At 45.0% G+C, this 14,111-nt stretch overlaps 1 protein-coding gene across 4 annotated transcripts in view; it reads left to right on the top strand.

Moving 5' to 3' along the window:
* The window catches only part of LOC124596554 (pleckstrin homology-like domain family B member 1), a 1,048,367-nt gene that overhangs the window by 26,995 nt on the left and 1,007,261 nt on the right, over positions 1-14,111 (top strand). The window lies entirely within an intron of this gene.

The raw sequence follows: 14,111 nt of genomic DNA, 5'->3' as shown, positions 1-14,111 counted from the left end.
CAAAACACGTATTAAATTTCGTATATAAACTCTCTGATATAAACATTTGTTGTAACTTCCGGACATTACGGAGGTTAAACAATGTCTCTCGCATATTTTATTTATTTTTTAATTTGCCCTGATCAGATTAGGGTTACCTGTTACATCGGACTAGGGTTTACCATGTACAGTTTCTTTTATATCATATTTATCTGATAAATAACTATAATTTTAATATGAAAAGTAATAATAAAACAGCAAGTAGAATTAAATATGATTTGAATGTGGGTAGACACAGTGTGAATAAATAGTACTAACCAAGAATTATTATAGTACTAGCGATGCTGCTGCTGCTGCTGCTGCCACGTTGTGGTGGTGGTGGTGGTGGTGGTGGTGGTGGTGGAGGAGGAGGATACAAAAGATTTTTGTAAGTGTAAAGAGTGATATTTTCTGATATAGAGTTTTCTGAGGGAGGGTAATTTAAGTAGACTGCGCAAGCCAAGAGTACTGGAAAATGAGGACTGCCTCATCGAAAAGGAGAATGTAACGGGATAACGAGTCAGTACAGAGACAAAGGTGAACATAATTTTTGATTTAGTAGGTATTCAACCGTCTTTCGAAGCTGAAGACGTTATTCAGTTCTTTGTTATAACAAGGTTGGTCATCCCAGAGTCTGATTCCGCTACTGAAAGGGACTTCGAGAAAGAGGCTGAGTGATGAAGTAGGAACGAGTGTTTCTGCCTTCTTATTCGGACACGTGCGTTAAGGTAGTGATAAGGGACAGCGTAAGTTGATTATACAGTAAAGGAGACAGTGTGTATGGAAATCTCTGCACTCGTCGAGCACAACTATCCTACAAACATGGTCAGAGAGTCGGACGTCACACATATCGAACATAAACGTTCATGATAACGTGTGCCAATGTATGATGAGACGACATATGGAAATTCTACCCTACCCTACCCTAGCCTAGAATACGAGACGTTTTGATCGCCGTAGAAAACAGAATTTACCGCACGGCTACATTTCCTCTTAGCTGCCGAAGAGAGTAACAATAAGGATCTGGGTTATATTAACCAGTGCATCGTACTTGGCATGTCACTTCGATTCGTTGATCGGGGGGAATTCCGTTCCATATTCCCGAGTAACTACTGCATGTGATATTAAAAGGTTAGTATAGGGTGCTAAATGAGGTGGCGTGGTGGAAACAATAGTCCAATAATAATCAATCGTCTTGAGACCATTACCTCTGGACGAGATAAGATGACATCCAGTTCCTCGAACAAAGTTTGGCACCTAATTAAACATTGCATTACAAATAATCTATTTCATGTTTTAAACTGACAAATGATTTATAATACCTAGTAAATGGTCGAATAAGAGAGACTTTTTTTTTACTTTTTCACTATACGAAGAGATAATGCAGTATTGGGGAGTTTGACTTATTTCCAACAATACTCCTTTTTTTAATGTGGTACGGTGTCCACCACTGCACATCCTAAATCGCGCGGTAAGTTAATTCTGTTCTTCACTTGCTTTCATTGCTATGTATTCGAAAGTATGTTCACACCTGCAGTTTCGTACGGAATCGGTATTCTTAGAAATTCTTTCAATGATAACAGCTACTAATCGCCAACAGTTCATTAAAATAATACCAGTTATCTTTCAAGGAAATCTGTTCTGCGTATGTTGCCTTTTCCAGGTGCAAGTAATTGTGCTTTCTCATGTACTTCAGTGCCTGAAAATATTACTTTATTCTCAAAAACTTGTCTTGGAACCCAGATACTCGTCAGTTTACCAAACCAGAAAAATAGTGGCTATTTCTATGTGTTAACAGCGACGAGTTATAACTACTAAAGCTATGAGGACGGGTCGTGTGTCGTGCGTGGGTAGTTCAGTCGGAAGAGCCCTTGCTCGTGAAAGACAAAGGTCCCGAGTTCGTGTCTCGGTCCGGCACACAGATTTAATCTGCCAAAAAGTTTCATAGCGGCGCACATTCCTCTGCAGAGTGAAAATTTCATTCTTATTACTACTACCACTGGACAGACAGCAAGATAAAATAACAGAAAAGAAAAAATCGTCTGGAGTGTTCTTGGGGCACACATAAAATTTCAAAATGCATGTGTTGTGTATAAAACTGAATGTTTACAAACAGTGTTATGAAAGTTTTACTTCAGTGAAACCTAATCCTTTAACACGCAGAACACTGAAATATGGGGTAAGCTCAGCGACTAATAGAGATGCCCTTTGCAAATTGCTGTTACAGACATTGGACGAAGTAAATGGATTAGGGAACAAACTAAAGTGGAAGACGTAACTATGATCCAGATGAAGAAACTTGGGAATGGACTAGACAGCAGCTAGGATAATATAGGGTTGGTGCGGAAAGAAAGTAGTCCTGTGCTCCAAGATATAACAGAAATCTGAGAAGGCGAAGTAAAGGTAGGCAGGTAGATGACAAAATAAAATACAAGAGGCCTCGAATAAGCAATTCGACACATTTTTTTTTTCTTCTCGGCCAATTTCGGTTGAAAAACGTGGAATTTGTTGAGGGACGCAGTGAAATGGTCCCGCTTTAGCACCTCTAGTTTCATGAAGTTCCGATAGGTGGCGGTGCTATATGTAGCCTTCAAAGTGGCGTCTGTAACGGAGGTGGTTTCCAAGCAGAGAATTGTGATTGAGTTTCTTTTGACGGAAGCCCGAGCATCGCGGATACTCACAGGCGCTTGAGAATGTCTACGGAGACGTGGCAGTGAACAAAAGCACGGTGAATCGTCGGACGAGACGTCGGACTTCGTCGCAACACGGTCGCGCAAACCTGTGCAATCTCCCACGTAGCGACCGGCCGCACTTAGCCGTTATTCCTTCCCTGTTGGAACGTGAGGACGCCCTCATTCGAGGTGATTCAAGGATCATAATCACATACCTTGCTGCACAACTGGACGTCTTTGTTGATAGTGCTGACCCGCTGGTTTACCAGTTGGGTTATGCAAATGTGTATGACTGCTGGATTCCTCACCGCCTAACAAGAAACCGTAAACAGCAACGTAGGATCATATGTACGGAGCTGCTTGCGCGGTACGAGGCTGATCGTGTCATTTTTTTATCGAAAATTTTCGTAGGTGATGAAACCTGAACTGGAAGCAAAACGACAATAGACGGAGTGGTGCTACACAGCCTGTCCTCCAAAGAAAAAGTTCAAAACTGTGTTATTTTGTTTGATGTCCTCCCTCGTGGTGTAAAGATCAACTGTGTGTGAAGTGTAAGTGCTCAAGTGCTCTCAGGAAACCGGGGGTGGGGGGGGGATAGACTTTGGTGTGTTTGTCACCTCATAACTGCAGACGAACTTCACCGCGACAACGCAAGGTCTCGCACAAGTCTGTGCTCTCGAGAGCAGCTCACAAAACTTCATTGAGCTGTTCTTCCTCTTCCATCTTACAGTCTGGAAATCGCACCGTCCGATTTTCATCTGTTTGGCCCAATAAAGGATGCATTCCGCGGGAAGCAGCACGTGGGTGTTAGGGAGGTTGATGCAGTAAGACGTTGGCTGCGACGTCGACCAGTACCATCCGGGCGCACAGGCCTTCCCAGTAAGGTGGCGTAAGGCCGGTAGCATTGAACGGAAATTATGTTGAAAAATGGGGTTACGGAGCAACAGGAGTGGGGTACAAATGGTTCAAATGTCTCTAAGCACTATGAGACTTGACTTCTGAGGTCGTCAGTCGCCTAGACTTAGAACTACTTAAATCTAAGTCGCTTAAGGACATCACACACATCCATTCCCGAGGCAGGATTCGAACCTGCGACCGTAGCAGCAGCGCGGTTCCGGACTGAAGCGCCTAGAACCGCTCGGTCACAACGCCCGGCAGTGGGGAACAGTGTGGTGCATTCGAGCACTAAATAAAACGAACCTGCTTCGAGGAAAAAAGATTACAGGATCAAATGGAACCGCGCAAATTGCGACGCGACGCGAATGGGACGCGACATGCCCCTGCGCCAGGTCGCGCGGCGTTGTGGTTGAGGCACAGTTTCTCGCGTCGCGCGTGCCTCGCTATCACCGTGGGAAATTTGAGGCGGGGAGCGGAGAAGTAGCCCGGCCATATGCTCACATCGGAACGGCGCATATGAGCATTGGTAGTATTGCCCATACGATAAATTTTGGATTACTGTGTGCTAAATTTTATTGCCTTTGGGTAGTGTTTCGTTTTTCGCCATTTAAACGCTCCAATTATCTTCGTTAGCACATTATAGTTTTGTTATTTATATCTGTATAGTTTTGTTTTGTTTTTCTTCTGTCAAGAAAAATGCATACTTCAGTAACTGATGAGACATTGGCCGCTGGAGTTGTATCATATGCCTCCGCGATGTTTACAGATCACAAGAAGCGATAGAGGGTAGTGAATATGGAAGCAAGGAATATTATAAAATCATGTAATTAAGAATCAAGGCAGGAAAGTAAAAATAAAAGTTTATCTTCTTGCTGCATAGAATGCTGGCGTATCTGTACGATCTGGTAGAAAGCGTCCAAGATCTGAAGTATAGAAGTCTCACTGTGATTACACTGATGTGGATGTAATAATGTAATACGACAAACTGTACTACATGCATGTGTACATCACATATTAATTTCATTCTAGGAAGCTCTTGTTTCGCTAGCTGTCGATAACTCTTAAAAAATTAGTCACTGGAGTGAAATAAATGAAAACGGAAGTATAAGTACTGATATATTGCCACAAATAAGAAAGTTCGATGTGTTTAAGAATTGGCAAAACACTCTCCTCCTTGTGTGCTATCATTCGCTAAACTTTCGATGTCTCGAGCGGTCTAGGAGATATGAGAGATGTTGCGAGTATTTCATTCTCGCGGGCGTGAGATCGGGAGTGAGCGCGCTACATGGGATCCATTTTCTTGAGATCGGAGGCAGATAGAGACCTCTTCCCGAGTCTAAACAAAAATTCAGCATGTTAGCTAAATTTCATACGCAGCAAGATATGGTGTAATACGCACCAAACGCAAAATCATAGCGACCCCCAATTTTCGTTGCAAACTCTTTGAGTTTTGCGTAGTGTCTTACTAAAATGTGTACATCACAGTAAGAACAGTCATCAGCGAGGTGATGAGCGCTTCGCCACGAAGCTGACATATAACGCTACAAGTAGGGTAAACATCATGTACTTTCAATGAACAGTTTCTGTAAAATCGTTTGAGAAAAGTAACAGGTTGCGCGCGCTTCGGTTCTGTCAGCGCAGAGTGTCGCCAGTCGGCGCGTGCGAAGTATGGTGTACGCGTCGCAATATGCGCAGCACCCGCGCGACTCGTGCGGCGCGTGCGTGTCGCGCTGTAGTGTCTTATCACGTCGCACGTGCTATACGCGTCTCAATTTGCGCCTAGCCTTAGGTTAGTTAGGTTTAAGCAGTTCTAAGTTCTAGGGGACTGAAGACCTCAGAAGTTAAGTCCCATAGTGCTCAGAGCTATTTTTTTTTACCTCTCAGAAATTTTCATTTTACCCCTAAGTGCATAATTAACCATAGTATGGTGGGACCCACTGCAGTAGTTTCACATTTGGGAGAAGCTGAGTTCAAATTCCTGTTTGGCCTTCCATCATTGTCAACAGCTTTCTCTAAATCCACAAATGCTATTCGTTACATGGGCGTAAAAAACGGAATTGTAAACCCAAGTTGGTGAGCGATGCTCTGCTGAAACGCATAGTTCGTGTGTGTGCTGGCTTAGATAGCGTCGGGACAAAATCCGTCTCCCACCACGGCCTGGACGAGAGTAGCATCCAATTTATTAGTGCTTACAGACGTAGGTAGCGCACGGCGAATTACGGAGCTTTCCCTCTTTCCAGCTCTGAGAATGAGACACTTGCTTCCGAGGTGACGTGTCGGGCGCAGCTGTGAAACCGCAGCCGACCAATTTGTGAGCACATCTGAGCCTCAGTTACGGCTGCAGCGAGGGCGTTGCCGTAAGAGTCCGTGGTAGCGCGCCTGCTCGGTATTTATCTTGGGGGCCGAGACGAGCGCACAGTTATTTACTTTGATGTCGAGGCCGGAGACGCAGCCGATAAAACGGCGGCGGCCGCGGCAGCATTTCCGAAATAAACAGTGCGCGCGCGTGTTGACCGTGGGGCGTGGCGCGGCCACCGTCTGCCGTGGCGGGCGGCTTCTCTTTGTCTGCCGGCTGGATGGATGGAAGGAAGGAAGGAAGGAAGGAAGGAAGGAGAGGGGTAATGGAAGGAGCGGCACGGCGCTGGATGGCTGTGGCAGAGCGAAGGCGCTACTCAAGCCCTGCAGACCAGCTGGCTAGCGTGCATTCAAGACGCAGCTGGTTTTCTGCGAACAAACATGACAACAAGGACGGTTTTAGGATAAAATTTTCGCATTTTCACTGCGTGCGCCCAAGAAAAGGAAAGTAGCAAGTGTCAGGAAGTTACTGTTGGAACATCGAATGCCGGCCGGAGTGGCTGTGCGGTTCTAGGCGCTGCAGTCTGGAGCCGAGCGACCGCTACGGTCACAGGTTCAGATCCTGCCTCGGGTATGGATGTGTGTGATGTCCTTAGGTTAGTTAGGTTTAAGTAGTTCTAAGTTCTAGGGGACTGATGACCTCAGAAGTTAAGTCCCATAGTGCTCAGAGCCATTTAAACCATTTGAACATCGAATAACTGTCTCAATGATTCAGCCTCGTTCCTTACATTGTCTCGGGCCTTACCCACTGGACCTCAGAGAGTTCCTTCATACATTAAGGATTGGAGATCAACGAGCGGAGATCAGTTTTCTAAAGCAGTACACTTCAAATAATAAAACAGCTTGAAAAAATGATTTCCGACCACTATTAATTGCAATAGGAAATTGGTGTCCGGACACGGACCTTAAAAACCTTGTGAGTATGCTAGTGGCCCCGTGTTCTTCTCTCCGTCAATAGATGGCAGCACTTTTGCCACTGTGATTTACCAATTTGCCTCCTCGTTCGCATCCGCTACTCCGTATTGTGCGATCATAACCAACACACTGCGCCTGGTACACGCAGCGCTCGGAGACCACAGCACAGCGTGAGTGTCGTGATATCGTTTGTATATGTTCTCTATCTAGGCCCCCGAGCCACATCGGCATTCCAGGAAACGAACGTGTCGATCGGTTGGCCAAGCAGGCCACCACTTCGCCACCCCTGGAGCTTGGTCTCGTGGAAAGAGACCTCCGGTCAGCCCTACATCGCAAGGTCCGCGATGTCTGGAGCTCTGAATGGTCTGTCTTGAACACGCCAAATAAGCTCCGCATGGTAAAGTCGTCCACGGCCGTATGGAACTCATCCTTGAGGGGTACGCGTAGGGACTCAGTTGTTCTCTGCCGTCTCCGAATTGGACATACGCGGTTAACCCACAGCTATCCCCTTCGTCGTGAGAACCCGCCCAAGTGTCGCTGTGATGCAGGCCTGACAGTGGTCCATCTTCTGATGGACTGCCCTTTTTTAGCCCCCTTGCGGCAGTCCTTTAATTTGCCAGCTGCACTTCCTTTAATTCTCGGTGACGATGCCTCTATAGCTGACTCACTTTCATGTTCTATCTGTGCAGCTGGGTTTTATCACTCGCTCTAGTGTGGGCGCTCTCGCATGATTTCTCAGGCTACACCCACTCCAGGGACTTTTAGTTGTGACGTGGATACCAAAATAATGTCTTTTATGGTAACAAGTTGTGTTGGTACCTCTATTAACGCTTTCCAGCTGGAGGTTCTTCGTTTGTCGTTGAGTGGTTGACCTTTCATCTGATCCAGCAACCACTGTAGTCTGTTTTACTCTAGTCAACTATTTGCTCTGCCCCTTTTAAGTTCCTCTATTTTGTGTTACTGCGGTGTTCATTTTAGCTCTGTACCCCTTGGTGTTCCCTCCCTCTGGGTGCAGAGGTTACGCTTTTACTGTATAGGCCTTTTACATGTATGTCTGTTTGGAACTGGGGACTGATGACCTCGATGTTTAGCCCCCATCAAACCCCAAAACAAACCAACCAACCAGCCTACCTACCTACCCAGGCAACCGTCCGTAGTACTGTCTGGTGCCACTTGCGCATTGACATAGGTTTCACAGCACGTAGCCCGAGTTGCGGTTTCTAAATGTTTAAAAAAAAATTTAAACTTCTTACAAAAAAATTTGTTTTTTTGTGTTGTGGAGTGCGAAAATTATCTCCCGTCTTTTGCTATTTCCAGTACGACACCTGAGGATGGGCTTATAGCAGTCCGAAACCGGTCTCGTGAAAATAAATTAATATACAACTGAAACGGTATTTTCAAACTCTGCTATGGGGAAAGTGATAGAGGGCAGAGCAGTACCGTTCTTAGTGGTGGCGTACAAGTTTTACACAAAATGTGGTATTGCGCCCCAAAACTGTCCAGGGTGGCAACATGATCGTGTTTATACTCCGCAGGCACAGAGAGTGCATATACAAACGTCGTACCCTCCAGTATTCTCGAAAGTGGAATGCAATCGTAGCACACATTTACAAGATACTGCAGTGCCTGTGTTTCTAAGAAGTACGATGCAGCGTTCCTTCGGACATGGATGCATGGAAGTTTGGGTCTGACAGTGAAGCGTGCACGGGATAGCCAAAATGGTTAAACCGACCGCTCGCGGCAAAAGGGAAATCTGGCTTCAAATGGCTCTAAGCACTATGCGACTAAACATCTGAGTTCATCAGTCCGCTAGACTTAGAATGACTTAAACCTAACTAACCTAAGAACATCACACACATCCACGCCCGAGGGAGGATTCCAACCTGCGACAGTAGCGGCAGCGCGGTTCCGGGCTGAAGAGCCTCGAACCGCTCGGTCACAACAGCTGGCGTAATCTGGCTTCTCTCCCGGTCAGACACACATTTTCAGTGTCGTCATTCAGTTTTACATTTGGAGGTTGCCTGTATTCGCTACTGCGGATACATTTTTCGTACCTAATTTATACGAATATGCCTTGCAAAGCACAAAAACTATTGGCCGGTATTTCTGACGATACTCTTCAGGCACTTTCACTACAGTTATTCACAGTGAATCTGTGTGACATCTCGTTTCATCTGAATAAACTGGCCGCCTTAAATGTGATGCTCTTATCACTTAACATATTTCATCATGTTGGAAACTGTCACCTTGTTCACGCTTCTTCATACACATACTCTTCCAAACCAAATCTCATAGACAGCGTAATGACGATCACGGTTTCCTCACTGGCCGTAGTCCAGTTCTGTGTAACAGAAATTTTATAGTTTTTGCAAAGTTGTATTGTTCATTATGTAGCATAAATTATTGCGTAGAGGCGTACAATTTCGTTCCAGTTGAAATAAGAGCGAATTGTTGCATCGCGGTCAAGAATGGAATAGCGCAAAATATGGTACCACACACTACTAAATTTTAACATTTTGCTTGCAAGTACAGTCACCTTTTCCGTGAGAACTGTCACTACTTCCTTCCTCTCTTCCCATCATCAGTAAATCAGATGACGCCAACAGGGAGCCATAGAGTCTGTGCACATAGCTGTTTTCAGCGAACACTTTCCATGCTTGGACTGTGGGGTAACAGTGCAAACTGCTTTGAGCTGGAACAGTGCTGCACCATGCCACCTGAACTACACTGAGACAAAAAGGAACGACGCGCCATGAAGGAATTGCCAGAATGGGGCAGAAATCAGTAGCTCTGAAGTACAGGTACGGACAAACAAACGACTGTAATATTAGAAAAACTGGATGTGTTCAAGAGAAAGAGCTCTATAAATTGAGCAAGCCAATAACGCATTGGTCCACCTCTGGCCCTTAGCAAAGCAGTTATTCGGCTTGGCGTGGATTGATGGAATTGTTAGACGTGCTCCGAGGGATATCATACAAAAGTTCGCCAAACTGGTGCGTTAGATCTTCAAAATCCCGACCTGGTTGGAGGGCCCTCCCCTTAATACTCCAAAGGCTCTCAGCCGGGGAGAATTCTGGCGACCTTTCTGGCCAAGGTAGAATTTGGCAAGTACTAAAACAAGCAGTAGAAGCTGTCGCGGGCATTACCTTGCTTAAATGTAAGCCCACGATGCCTTGCCATAAACGGAAAAGCCGATGGTAAGTTTACAGTGTGGCAAAGACCCCATGAAGCCATGGACCCCAGTAGTCAACAAGGCATTGTGCAAGCTAGTGGTGCCTCCATAACGGTATGGGATGTGTTTACTTGGAACAGAATGTGTCCTCTGGTCCAGCTGAAACGATCATTGATTGGAAATGGTAATGTTCGGCTACTTTGAGACGACTTGCAGCTATTCATGGACTCAGTTCCCAAACAACGGCCGGCCGGAGTGGCCAAGCGGTTAAAGGCGCTACAGTCTGAAACCGCGCGACCGCTACGGTCGCAGGTTCGAATCCTGCCTCGGGCATGGATGTGTGTGATGTCCTTAGGTTAGTTAGGTTTAAGTAGTTCTAAGTTGTAGGGGACTGATGACCTTAGAAGTTAAGTCCCATAGTGTTCAGAGCCATTTGAACCCAAACAACGATGTCATGTCACGGGTCACAATTGTTCGCGATTGGTTTGAAGAGCATTCTGGACAATTCGTGCGAATGATTTTGCCACCCAGATGGGCGACACGAATCCGATTGAACATTTATGGGATAGAATCGAATGGTCAGTTCGTGGACAAAATCTTGCACCAGCAACATTTTTGTTATTATGTATGGCTATAGGGACAACATGGCTTAACATTTCTGCAGGGGATTTTCAAAGATGTGTTGAGTACATGCCACGTCGATGTGCTGTACTACCCAGCAAAAGGAGGTCCGATCCGATATTGGGAGATATCCCGCAACTTCTGTTACTTCAGCGGAATGGTGCGTACTCGAGTTCTTCATGTGTAGTGTGGGAAACAGTTTCCCGGGCGCGGTGCTCGCTAATTAATGCGGCCAAGATACCAAAGGATTTATGTACTTAAGTTTCACCTTGTGGCGGCCTCTTCTGTCGTGCGGCACACTGTCGATGCCCATGCTACACCTCTATACGGAGGCGACTAACTGGTACCACCTTCACATCGCTGCTCATCGCCTTTATATCCTCGCTGCTTCTTGGCAGGAATGCAGTAGTTCCCGCGAGCACCGACCGTATCAAATCCAGCTTTCTCTGCTCGTGTATGAGATCCATAAGGCGGCAGATGGTGAAGCTCACGGTGATGCCGTGTTTCTTGACTTTAAGAAACCCACACAGTTACACACTGTCGCCTGGCAGACAAAATATGTGCGTCCGGAAAACGCGATATGCGATCTGGCTGAAGAATTACTAGCGAACAGAACTCGTGTCGTTCTTCATGGAGACGCATCATCAAAGGCGAAGGTAGGGTCCAGCGCACATCAACGTGGTGTGACGGCGCAGCTGCAAACAGGTGCTTGAGATCGTTAGAAACTTATTGCGAAAAATGAGAAACTGAACATACTCATGAGTCTGCCGCAAATATTGCTAGCTGACTCTAACCCTAAGTAAATGTAATCTAATGTACATTGAGATCCGATTTTATTTTCTAGGAGTAAGTGTCTGGAGTGGTTTAAATTGGAACGACCGCAAAACACCAGACACTTACTTTTATTGGAAGAATACTAAGAAAGATGTCGCTTGCAAAATCCTTGATGGACTAATTTCCGTACATCCATCGTCAAATGGATAACAGGACAGCAGCTATTGTATTAATGTGTGGCAACACCACCACCATCAGACGCGCATTAGTTCCATTTCATTCGAACAGGTTTCGGTGGATTGTATCAACGAAACCGGCTGCAATTAAATCAAACTAATACACGCATCTGATCGGTGTTACCATTTACTACGTTCGTTAGACTAATCCCCGAGTGATGCTCGCTGGTCCGGTACATCGATTAGGATTTGTGAAAGAGATAGAAAAGTTTCAAAGGACGTCTGCACCATCTGTCACTGCTTTCGCTATCACGAGAGCCACAGAAATGGTCAAACTAATTTCAGAGGAAGGTCCCTGCAGTATTTCTGGACCTGTTGATCCTGTTTACGCTTGTTCCATCCGTGGTGACACACCAAAATCACTTGTATGGATGAACACATGCCTTCCACTCTGAGAAAACAGTTCGGAACCGAATCTTCTGTTTCAGCATGGTATATCTACTGTCCACAAAGCAAAGATCATTGCACACGATAATGTAAGGCGGGTTGTTCGCTGTATCATCTGAATCCAGCGGAATTCCTTTCACATAACGCAACTGATCAACCAGTCCGAATATCCAACTACTATACCGTTGCTTGCCGTCGGAGTGGCCGAGCGGTTCTAGACGCTTCAGTCTGGAACCGCGCGACCGCTACGGTCGCAGGTTCGAATCCTGCCTCGGGCATGGATGTGTGTGATGTTCTTAGGTTGGTTAGGTTTAAGAAGTTCTAGGGGACTGATGACCTCCGATGTTAAGTCCCATAGTGCTCAGAGCCATTTTTATACCGTTGCTTGCAAAGAATATAAACAAATTCGGTCGCCACTGCATGATAATTTCGTGGACAGGCTATCCGAAGATTACGTGACGTATTAGAAGTATGTATTTTTACATGTTGTTAGTATGGTCTCAGTGATTTTTATTACTCCTTGTGACATGTTCCGGACATAGCAATCATCAGATCGAAATTAAACCCGAAGCATGAATAAAATGTCTCTCGTAAACTACTGTACTGTAGTTCACAATGATCATTGTCAGACTTATCACTGGCACTTTCTGCCACTTTCTTTCATCCTTTTGTATTGGAAGAAAAAAGAAAACAGGACTAATTAATTATCACGGTCTAGGAGAATATGTAAAATGCTGCACTTAGCGGTGATAGAAGTGCAGGTGGTAGTGGCATTTGTTATTGACTCTGCACTAGCAGTCACTGCGAATGATTTAGTTTTGAAGATTAGGAGGAGGTAGAGAATAGGCTGAAATTTAATAGAACGCGTACGTTATAGTCCGACCAGAAGGACAGAGCCATGTCTGGCGAAAGCAGTCGTTCTTGTTAGTACTTCATTTTTTGTTTTCTTTTTTTTTGTTTTTAGCTTCATTAGGCGTTTCCAAGTTTCAGTGGAAACTCATTAGCATGAAAACGGTTCCTCTTTCCAGTAAACACGGGCAATTCACGAACCTGGCGGAAGTTAGCTTCGCACACTTCCCTGACTGCAAGGCTGATGTGAACTTGGTTCATCGTTACCTGCTACCGATCGGCGTCTGATGATTCAGAATATACGTTATGTAACGTTGATGATGATTGTGGTCAGTGCAGTTTTGAGTCTAGTTTTATGTTTCTGTTTAGGACTAGTACGGAAGGAGAAGGTGAAACTCATTGCCTCCTCGAAGAGCTTTTAACAGACTGCTGAAGAGTAAATTTTTACGGGCTGTATCGACCGACATAAATAGCGTAATGAATACTCATTCCACTGTAGAATGTGATGTGGTTTGGAGTTAGCCCAGAAAAACAGATGTGGTCTGGAAGCTCTTCGAAATTTAACGGCGATGGTAAGAAAAAGTGAATTATGTGGGGGAGGTATCTTCTCCCACCTTTCATACACCGGTTGATTCTGATTAATGTTTAAAACCACCCGAAGCCATGTAGATTATGCTGAGACAAGTAATGAGACACATTGGGCAGCAAATATCGGGAAATACACCAAAAGCGGATGACAAGTGTTCGCCATGTGACGTCACCAAATGACGCACCCATCCGCGTGTGCAGCAGTTGAGTTTGTCGATGCTACCCTCACCGGTAGGCGCAGTGCTCCATATCACACAACTAGGCTGTTCTGTTTTCGAAGGCCTTTTGTAGATGTGATATGTTGTAGAAGTTAAAGAATTATTTGAATACACCTGTTGTAGCTGGGATTCAGTCATAAAATTTTTTTTGAAGGACATGATCTTTACGCCAGTGACTGTTAGTTCTTATTACACTATTGCAATTTCGACCTTAGGTCATTATCAAGTGCTGCAGAAAAATACAGAATGTTTAAGAAAATTATTTTACAGATTCATTATGTACCTCGACATTATGCTGATTATACAAAACATTTTAACTATGTAGCCATGTTACTTACATATTAGGGCTTTAAACCATGTCAAAGTAATGTAAGCTGACACATTTGTGTGTCGTTGTCAATTCTATTAA

This window comes from Schistocerca americana, chromosome 2, assembly GCF_021461395.2.
Source record: "Schistocerca americana isolate TAMUIC-IGC-003095 chromosome 2, iqSchAmer2.1, whole genome shotgun sequence".
Taxonomy (NCBI): Eukaryota; Metazoa; Arthropoda; class Insecta; order Orthoptera; family Acrididae; genus Schistocerca; species Schistocerca americana.
Note: the sequence above shows the minus strand (reverse complement) of the source record. Positions and strands in the feature narration are given on the sequence as shown.